An 11,078-nucleotide genomic window follows, 5' to 3' on the forward strand; every position below is an offset into this window, starting at 1 on the left:
ACATTCCTTCCAACCCCTGCTGCCCACCACAACCAGTAAAGACAATTGTACAGAGTAACTTATTCCCAAAGAAGTTCTAGAGCAGGAAAAAAACCCTCCAAGAAATCAATGTAAAACACAGTCTTGTCCTTTGACAAAATCTGTTCCAAACCAGGCAACTGAAAACAAACATTGCTTCTTCCGCTGGTGTCAGAAAACCATGCACTGTTTTGAGACCTCCTGGAGAGGCTGAAATATTCTTTTTCTCAGGGGAGATGAAACCCAGCCTCATACACTGCAGTTGGGATGGCTTCCAACCCCCACATTCAGGATATTTGCTATTCTGATTGTATGAGCCCAAGTCAGGTACACACGCTGGGGCTTCTGAATATATTTACAAGGAAATCAGCATAATACGCAGTTAATATTCAGAATATGATTAATCCAAAAGCCCCGCTCCATATTCCAATTACATCCACTGATCCCCTGCGTGGGCTGGGTTTTGCCTAAATGCATATGGAGTCAATTGGAGCGCCAGATTTACGGAGGCTGCCGAAAGGCTGGTGCTCTGATGGTAATAAGTTATATTCCTATTATGGGGTGGGCAATAAAGAATCTGATATTTATTCTCCTGCATTTTTGAGAAACTCTTGGAAAGAATCTAGGCTGCTGGAACACAGTGACATACTTCCCAAACAAATTGTCCCCGCTGCAGTTTGACTGTTTAGAGGAGATGGAGTCACTTTAGAAACCCAGTAGTCTAAAAAAATTTTTTTTAATTTTAAAAATAAAAAATGAATTTTAAAATTAAAATTTTGTAATTTAAAAACATAAATCATTTAAATGTTAAAAATTAAAAAAAATTTTTTAAATTTAAAATAAGAAGCCCAGTATCCAAGTACTTGGGCTTCCCTGGTGGCTCAGATGGTAAAGAATCTGCCTGCAATGAAGGACACCCAGGCTCGATCCCTGGGTTGGGAAGATCTCCTGGAGAAGGGAATAGCCACACTCCAGTATTCTTGTCTGGAGAATCCCATGGACAGAGGAGCCTGGGACGGGGATCACAAAGAGTCGGACACGACTGAGTGACTGACACAGCACACGCATATCCGAGCACTCAAGTAGGCTCCCCAGGACCTCCATATGGCTGGAAATTTCTCACTACCCTGAGATAAGACGCCTGGCTCTGTCCTCCTGGCAGTCACAGGCTGTATGACCTTGGCACAACCCTTAGACCTGAACCTCTTTTTCTCCATCTGTAAAATGGGAATAGCAATAGAAACCTCAAGTTCTGTTGCCAGGATTAAATGAAATGCACCTGGGCAGGCCAGTGCCTGGCACATAGTAATCATCTAATGGGTGGCTTTAAAAGAACTGGAATTTACAAAAGGAAAAATGGATAAAAGTTAATCTCTTCAACTCATGATGGCACCTATTACAACAGTGGGTCCTCAAAAATGTGGTAATCGCACCATGTGAGGGGGTAGGGAACAATTTTTGAGGGAACGTGGATGGTGAATTTTAAAGTTGTGCACTTACATTAGTGCACCTTGAAGATGCACTAATAAACACTCAGTCTCATGATTTCGTGACCATGATTGCCAGGGCCAAGGCTATAGAGGGATGACTGTTAGAACAAATCCTTAAAAAAATAAAATTGTATAACTGAAGAGAGGGTAAAAATCTTGACAGTGATGTTAAAGGAACTGAAGTTTGGGAAACATTGTTCTAGAAGGAGAAAAATGGTGACATAAAAAAAAATCTTAGGATTAGCAGAGCAAATCTTGGGGTTAGCATAAATATATGTCTATATTTTAAACACTAAAAATCAGTAACCATGAAGGGTAAGATTGTGAGTATCCAGTGTTGTCCTGAATTCCCCAGAAGGTGGTTCAGTTGCTAAGACGTTTGACTCTTTGAGGACCCCATGGACTGCAGCAGATCAGGCTCCTCTGTCCTCCACTATCTCCCAGAGTTTGCTCAGATTCATGCCCACTGAGTCTGCGATGCTATCTAGCCATCTCATCCTCTGCCGCCCCCTTCTCCTTTTGCCTTCCATTTCCCCAGATGGTTCCCACTGTCCATTCCCACTCATTCCCCACCTCCAGGAAAGCGCATTTGAAAGCAAACCATTGAAAGCAGGATGCTTATAGAAAGAAACTTAAATGTTCTCACATTTGTTTTTTAAGCAAATAATCTGGCAACTTTGCTATTTCACCAAAGTTGAAATAACAATAATCTAATGGCTCAGATTATTTTCCAACATCCCTGATAACTAATGGCCATCCAGTGGTGATGCCATGCAGTGGTTGAGAACTGCTGGGCTCCAGAACCATCCCATGTGGTTGAATTAAAACCACCTTGCTTACTGCTGCTGCTGCTAAGTCGCTTCAGTCATGTCCAACTCTGTGCGACCCCACAGACGGCAGCCCACCAGGCTCCGCCATCCTTGGGATTCTCCAGGCAAGAAAACTGGAGTGGGTTGCCATTTCCTTCTCCAATGCATGAAAGTGAAAAGTGAAAGTGAAGTCACTCAGTCGTGTCCAACTCTTAGCAACCCCATGGACTGTAGCCCACCAGGCTCCTCCATCCATGGGATTTTCCAGGCAAGAGTACTGGAGTGGGGTGCCATTGCCTTCTCCGAAACGTTAGGGATCAATAACTCAAATTCAGACTATAAAAGGAGAGAGTTGGCTCGAGCTCTTTCTGCTGGAGTTTCAACAGCTAGAGAGCTGCTAAGGCCTTTGTCCTCTCCTCTCCTAAGTCCAGAGCACTCTCTCTCTCTCTCCATCCAGGCTGGAAACTGCAGAACAGGAGCTTCTGAAGCAGCAAGCATGAGGTTTGGTTAGTTGGGGGTGGGGCACGCACCTATTTTAATGTAAATTTTTGAAGTTCTCTCATTCACAAGTTAAGAGGAGAATCTCTTTTCCTTTGGCAAATGGGTTTTCAGATTACCAATGGTGGGCTCTCTTACTCAGAAACTGGGATAAGATTCAGGATGTCTGTGGACCCCCTGAAATGATTAGCAAAGCTGTGTGTGTGTGTGTCTGCGTGCACACACACGGATGTTAAGTATTTCCTTGGGGACAGTGTATGTGCATCCATCAAATTGCTGTTTGGAGCTTCAGGATATGGAATTTTAATGCAAAAGACAAAAGATGGGAAACAGCTGCATCAGTTAAGAGTGGAGAAGCTGGTTTGGGGTGTGGTGTGGCTGGGATGGAAAAAGAGGTTTAAGAGATATTTCTGTGGATCATGAGTCCTCATCTAGTGTTGGAGAATTACAATAAGTGAATATGAGTTATTCTGAAATTTTTCCTGGTAGCATTAGACTGCTGTCTTCTGTTGATCTCAACAGCTCTGGATACCAGATCATATAAGCACTGCATCGATGCCTCTCTCTGCATCTTGTCTCTTCTTCCAAGTGCTCATCCCCTAGAAGGCAGGAACTGCCTAATTCGAGCTAATTACACATCATACCCTTCTCCATCTCTGAAGCTTGTGTTTGCTAAATCCTTGCAGAAGGAATGACTGTGCCAATCTTTAGGAGTCATTGGTCAAAAGTGCATGAGCTTTGCTTCCAAGTGGACATGGACTCAAACCGTGATCTCCATCACCTAATTATAAGGGTTTCTCGGGCAAGTTACAGACTCATTTGCCTTCATAGTTTCCCATCCAAAAGATGGAGGTGAACACTCCTAGTCCACATGGCTCTTGAGATGATTAAGTGAGTGATTGGATTTCATTAGCTTAACGCTGTTCCTGGTACATGCGAGGCACGTGGCCAATTGTAGTTACTGCTCCAAAAACACATTTGTTTGAAAGGCCGACCCTGCTTAATTGTTTAAAAATCATTTAGGGTCAGCAGCATAAATCTCAAACTGCCACTAACTTTAACACAATATTATTTCACCAAATAAAGACTTGCTGAGAGCCTTCTGTATGCTCTGTGTAGGACCACAGTGATGCAATTCTTGCTGTTGTAGGTGACCTAGGGACCTCTACCTAGGTTTCAAGTGGATTCTCTCTGGTTCAGAGAAAGTCTGGATGATCGAGAGCAGCTATTGCCATTTTGGTGGTGGGGGAACCATTCTCTGTCTTTGAAAGGAATAAGCCAGTTATCCAGAGATGTAATTTTTCAGTTCATGGGGTCCAATGGGGAGGAATAAAGTCAGGTGGCAGTGCCTCAAGAAACACACAACCCCCATCACATTTTCAAAATGAGAAAACACTCTGCCGCTCTGAATCAGACCTTTGCAGAAAACGAAATAGAACTTTCTTCTCCCAACTCTCCAGTGGCTTCATTTCTCCAACATCATCAGGGTGTCCAAGGCACCTACCCCAGCTGGCACGGAAAACTTGATTACAAATCCAGAAAATCCCTGACTAATCATAAGACACGCGAATTAGAAATTCTGATTAATTTGATTTTCCAGTCAATTGAGGGCTCGTCAGAAAATCTTCTGCAATTTAAGCCCTCTGGCTGGTTATCTTTCAATACACGCGGTGGTTCTCTCCTGCTCTCAATTCTGGCTCTATCATTGAGGAGCTATGCAGCCTTGGGCAAGTTTCTGAACGTCTTAGTTATCTATTGCTGCATCACAAAATTCCTCAGCCTTAGCGGCTTAAAACCACACACAATCGATATCTTTCAGTTTCCATGAGTCAGTAGTCCAGGTATGGCTTAGCCGGGTCTTCTCAGGGCCCCATAATGCTTCAATCAAGACGTCAAGTGGGCTCCTTTCCAGAGCTCAGGGTCTACTTCTGAGCTCGCAGGGTTGCTGGCAGAATTCAGTTTTTCGTGGTTGTCGGACTGAGGTTCCCATCGTCTTCCTGGTTGTCGTCTGGGGCTGCTCTCAGTTCCCAGAGGGCATGTGCAGTTCTTTGCTCTGTGACCCTTTGCCAACATGCTAACTTCCATAGCATTAACTTGTTGGGTGTTCGCCATGATCCTCTGAAGTAGATGTGATTACTATTCCCACTTAGCAGAGGAGGAAACTAGGGATTAATAAAGTGCTGCGGCTGGTACAATGATATCCGTCTAGCAGAGCCCAAAACCAAATCAAAGGTGCATAGGCACTACAAGATCTTGCATGCTGTGTCTTATTAAAACTTGGCTGAGGGACTTCCCTGGTAGTCCAGTGATTAAGAATCCACCTTCCAGTGCAGGGGACATGGGTTCAATCCCTGGTTGGGGGACTAAGATCTCACATGCTGTGGGGCAACTAAGCCTACAAGCCGCAACTTGATTGAGCCTGCGTGCCTCAACTAGAGAGCCTGCATGCCACAAGCTGCAGAGCCCATGAGCTCTGGTGCCTATACGCCACAACTAAAGAGAAGCCTGCATGACACAACAAAAGGCAACAATGCGACACAACAGCGTGGCAATGAAGGCAGCCAAACAAGTAAATAAATATTTATTTTTTAAAAACTTGGTTTGAGTTTTATTTTGTCTTGTTTTGTTTTATAAGTATAGCTCTTGCACACAGGACAGAGATGTTCTTGGGGAAAGGAGCCATGTCTTAAGTTATGTGTGTCCTAGGTCCACAACACAAGTTGTGGCACATAATGAGCAATTAATAAATGTTCGATCAGTGGATGGATAGGGTGAGCAATTGGTGGATGTCTGGATGGAGGGATGGATGGATGGATGGATGGATGGGAGGGATGGATCAGTGAGTTTGAAGGGAGATGGGGTGGGTAGAGGAATGGGTGGATGAAGAATGGGGTGGATATTAGGTTGGATATGGAGCAGGTGGTGGATGCAGGAATGAGTGTGTGGCTAAGTTTGGGGGTGGCTGGGGGTGGGTATGTGATAACTGGATAGAAACAGATGGTAACTTCTCTCCTTTCTGAGTAGCTTCCTAGACATTCTCTACTTTCCCCTGCAATCATCTTGTAGTATATATATCATTCATCTACAAGATTAAAGCTGGCCCAAGTTCACCATTGGCTTGATGCCCATAAATGTATATTTAGATTTTTAAAAATCCACAAACCCTAGGATACCACAGGGACTGGCAGATTCTTGTTTTTCTAGAATGGAGTGCGCTGAATGGCTGTTTAATGGGTGGATGACGCCAGACCACCAACAGACAGATCCTAGGAGAAATCTCAGTGTAGCTCAGAGCCCTGGAAGGGCTGAGGGATGCCTCAGTCCCTACCTCCCTGGAAAGGAGAAGAATTTTGCTTTTCCAAGAGCAGATGGGATCCCCTCCCCCTGACAGAAGAACTGTGCATAGCCCTCCCAACACCAGGGGTGGGTGACCAAGTGCTGCAGCATCGAATGGAGCTTTCTGTGACATCCTAGCCCCATTCCAGGGTCTCAGTCTTTACCCTGACCTCACTTAGGATGTGTGTAGTCATAATAATGGGCTTCCTTGGCATCTCAGCCGTAAAAAACTCGCCTGCCAATGCAGGAGCTGCAGAAGACCCAGGTTCAATCCCTGGGTGGGGAAGATCCCCTGGAGGAGGGCATGGCAACCCACTCCAGTATTCTTGCTTGGAGAATCCCATGGACAGAGGAGCCTGGCGGGCTACAGTCCATAGGGTTGCCAAGAGTCGGACACGGCTGGAGCGACTTAGCACACGCACACACAGTCACAATGACAGTTTAACAAACAATAGCAAAGTTCTGTGCCAAGGGCGTTAACATACATCCCACTTAACTCTCGAAGTGGCCCTGGACCCTGGTGCTGATACATTCTCTCTACTGGTTCAGGAATCAGGGGAGGTCATCTGCTCAAGGTCACCCAGCAGCTAAGAGGACAACCTGAGCTTCACAACCCACTTCAATCTGACTTTAAAACTCTACTTCTGTGCTTGTGTTTCAGCTCAGCCCCATCCAAGAAGGAGGAACGTCTTGTCTCAGGACAGGAAGAAATTCGAAGAGGACAGGATAGAGCTGGGCCTCTTGTGAGCAATTTCTTGGAACACATGGTTTTGATAAAGGCATTGGGAGGCCACAGATTCAAGCATTCTCTAAATCTCCTTCTAAACTATAGTAATCTTGGGAATGCCTCTTATTTGGCTGATGGACTGGGGAGGGGGAAAATTCTTGAAATAACTGTAAGATTGTTCAAGATGCCCCTGCTGGGTAAGTCTGTGGAGAGCTCCCAAAGACCGTTCCCAATCACCCGGCAGAGCAAGAGAAAACCAAGAGGACTAAAAAGGTACCCAAAGAGCTATACATAGATTCAGCTCCTTGTACAAAGTCCTTAGCACAGTGTTTTGTTAATTTGAGAGCTCCACACACTCTCATCCCCCCCCTTTTTTTTTCCTGGCTCCACCACAGAGCTTGTAGGATCTTAGTCCCCCAACTAGGGATTGAACCCTGGGCCCTGGCAGTGAAATTGCCGAATACTAACCACGGGACCACACGAGAATTCCCCCTCCTTCCTTCTTAACTGTGCCGCCAGCTTGGATGAATGAGTCAGATGGGCAAAAATCATGCCATTTTCTTGCTGGGCTCACACTATATTCTGTGCATGGTGCTGATTTATCTTTATGTGCATTATCTCATTTAATGATGACAGCCGACCTGGGCGGGGGCTTCTATTGTTATCCCTATACATAAAAACTGAGGCTCGGAGTAGTAGAGGGTTACTCGGGTAACCCCAGGGTTACTCGGCTTGGAGGGGAAATGGGCAGAATTCCACCCCAGGTCTGCCTGACTCCACAATCTCTCAAGAACTCCATCTGAGAGTGTGGCATTGCAGTCAAAACAGGGACACTTTGCAAACACAGACCCATTTTGTCTTCATCTGTGCAACGGGTTCAGTTCATCGCCCATTTGACTGGTAAGAAAACCAAGTATCAGGGAACAGAATCCAATTCCCAAGAAGAATCACGGGTAGCAGATGGCATATCGAAATACACATCCACTTCCGTCCACTCCAAAACTTACTCTCTTTCTGCCACACCTCACTGCCAATAAAACCTACTCTCTCACCAAGACGATGTCCTGAGCCAGTCCCAATGGGAACTCAGGGCAGCTCTGACCACAGCCACCTGGACAGAGGGCAGCCTCCTCCACCCTCTGTCTCGTCTCTCCTCCAACAGCCTGGGCCCCTCCAGGCCCTGCGAGCTCTCTGCTCCCATGTCAACAGCTTTCGGGGCTGCCTGTCACCTGTGTTTTACAGCCCACTCGATGAAGAACAAATTCGTATTGATCTCAGAACAACTCAAGCTGTAAATTACTGGTCATGATTGGCTTGGTCACTTGGAGATGAGGGTCCATCCACTGCGCCAGGGGTCTGAATTTAATTATCATTCCAGAAAACCCACTGGCAGTGTGAGACCCAATATCTATGTGAGAAGAACTATTAAGATGGCCAAGGGCTACCTTCAAAATTGCATACTGCTTGATTCAGAGCTGGCCCTGGTCTTGTCTGATGAATCAGAGTCTTAGCAGCTTACTGTGGGCATTGGATTAAGTTTGAGAATTGACCGTGAGCTATTCCTGTTATTAATAATAGTGATTATAATGACCGTGGCACAACAATAGCTAATACTCACTGACCAATTTCCATGCCTTATTTTGTTTTCACTAAAGCCTTGTTGCTTACTAGCTGTGGGAGTCTGGGCAAGTTACTCAGCTTCTCGACACCTCTGCTACTTCACCTATAAGATGAGAAATAATAGTAACAGCTCCCTTGTCACAGGGAGGGAAGAGCTCATGGAAGTGGTTTATGTAAATCGCTAAGATCAGGAGCTAGGTGTATTCTTATTCTCACTACTCTTAAAGAAAGAGAAGTTCAGGGAGGTTAAGAGACTTGCCCAAGGTCACACAGCCAACACCCGGCATTGTTTTGTTTTTTAATATTGAACTACCAACACTGAAAAATAGAGATGATTTTCTGTTTCTCTTGAACACTGGAGAAAAAACTGGCAGCACTGGGCTTGCCTTTCTTTCCACCATATTCTTCTGCTAACCAAATCTGTTCTCTCCCATCAGCTAAGCCCGACAATGCCAAAGTCAGCCCATAGACTCTTGCGAGAAAAAAAAAAAAAAAATTCTGGAAATTTGAAGTTTTCCAGAATGCCTGGATCAAATGCCTGAGTGCCCTGGAGCAGATGACGCTGACCAGCAGCTGCCACCCTTCTGTGTGGTTGGGGCTCCTGGTTTACCCCAGTCCCCACCACTCCCTGCTGCCCTACACTTCTCACGTCCACCATGCCTGCTGGGCCCCTGTAGGCACCCGAGACTGTGGGTATGCATTGGCACCCCCAAATCCCTGAGGGAGGGTGTGATAAATCATCCTCAGAGACAGTGACTTGCCCAAGGTCACACGGTCCAGCGAGCGTCAGGACCAGGATTCCAAGGCAAGCCTACCTTCTCACAGGGCCATTCTTCTTTGTCCTTTGCCGAGCTTCCTTCCCAGGCTGGCAGGCTGAGTGGAAGTCTGCAGGCAGAGACAAGAAAGAAAAATCAATCTCTCCTGCTGGGGAAGGAATGTAAAAATTCCAGAGTCTTCAAGTCGGCTTTCAGGTCTCTTCTGAGGACAGAGGGCTGTTTCCGGTGGGATGGCTTGCTCTGTGCAAGACTCTTATTTATACCCGGCAGAACACAGAGCTTCCAGGGTCCCTGTTTCGTGACCGCCACACACAGGCTTTTCCCATCTTCAGACCTCGCCAGGAAAGCAAGAGGCAAGCAGGGGGTTGTGACTGACAGGGACCCCCCCCTCACACAGCTCGGACCCCAGTGACAGCTCTAAGGCCCCCCAACCTCAAATAAATTATACCCTCTTCCTGGTCCCCATGACTGGGGGGCAGCGGGGGAAAGGAGGCGGCATCAGGAAGAGAGATTTCATCTTCTCTCCGCTTCCAGAGCTGACAGCTTGGACAGTAGTTTCCGAGGAACAAACTATTCTCAGGCAGACGGACAGGCCCGAGCTTTAAGGGATGCCATGAATATCTATGGCTTTTCTCCCGGCTTCCGCCTCAGCCTTGGCGGTTACACACGGTTCCCGCTCACTGCCTGCGGGTGCCTCTTGTTGGTCCGCGGAAGCCGCTCGTCTGTCCGCGGAGGGAGGCAGAGCCACCAGGTGGCGCTGTTGTGTCTCGTGAAAGTCGGTCGATCTACCGCCCGGCAGGAGTGTGCCAAGGGCGCTGCGTAGGTTACGTCATTTAATCCTCGCAACGACCCCGGGGAGAGGCCCAGAGAGGCCAAGCTGCTTGCCCGCGGTCACACAGCTAGGAAGGATCGGAGACAACATTCAGATCTATAAGCCAGCGGCAGAAGGTCTCTGTAGCAAAAATGTCAAGCGTACAAACACCAGCTGTCCCTGCCTGGGAAAGGCTATGGTTATTTATTTATTTTCCTGAAATCATGTCCTTCTTACATTTATGGGTTAAGATGCATTTTCTTTTTTGAAATGGAGCGGTGGATCTCTGACGGATTTTCACGTCCTTAATAAGCAAAATTTAAAATGTCCTATCCAATGGACCTAGAGATTATTATATTAAGTGAAATAAACCAGAGAAAGACAGGTATCCTATGATATTGCTTATATATGGCATCTTTAAAAAAATACAAATTAACTTACAGGCAAAATAGAAACAGACCCACAGACATAGAAAATAAACTCATTACCAAAGGGGAAGGAGGGAGAAGGGATAAGTTAGGAGTTCCAGTTCAGTTCAGTCGCTCAGTCGTGTCCGACTCTTTGCGACCCCATGGACTGCAGTACGCCAGGCCACCCTGTCCATCACCAACTCCCGCAGTTCACTCAAACTCATGTCCATCGAGTCGGTGATGCCATCCAGCCATCTCATCCTCTGTCGTCCCCTTCTCCTCCTGCCCCCAATCCCTCCCAGCATCAGAGGATTAACATATACACACTATTATATATAAAAAAGATTACCAATAAGGACCTACTGCATAGCACAGGGAACAATTCTCAATTCTTGTTTTTTACAGTTTATCTTATAATCATAGTTTATCTTATAATAACCTGTAAGGGAAAATAATCTTAAAAATATAATTATATACATATTATATATTATAAAATTATTTAAAAATTTAAAGTATATTATATAATGTATAATACATTATAATATATCATATATATTATATAATATATAATACATTATATAAT

At 45.7% G+C, this 11,078-nt stretch overlaps 1 long non-coding RNA gene across 1 annotated transcript in view; it reads right to left on the reverse strand.

Moving 5' to 3' along the window:
• Positions 1–10,048, reverse strand: part of LOC133229002 (uncharacterized) — an 80,678-nt gene extending 70,630 nt beyond the window's left edge. The window contains exon 1 of the long non-coding RNA XR_009730436.1: positions 9,314–10,048. This is a non-coding gene — a long non-coding RNA (uncharacterized LOC133229002). The remainder of the gene's footprint in view (positions 1–9,313) is intronic.
• Between the last annotated feature and the right edge of the window lie 1,030 nt (positions 10,049–11,078).

Source organism: Bos javanicus, chromosome 17, assembly GCF_032452875.1.
Source record: "Bos javanicus breed banteng chromosome 17, ARS-OSU_banteng_1.0, whole genome shotgun sequence".
NCBI lineage: Eukaryota > Metazoa > Chordata > Mammalia > Artiodactyla > Bovidae > Bos > Bos javanicus.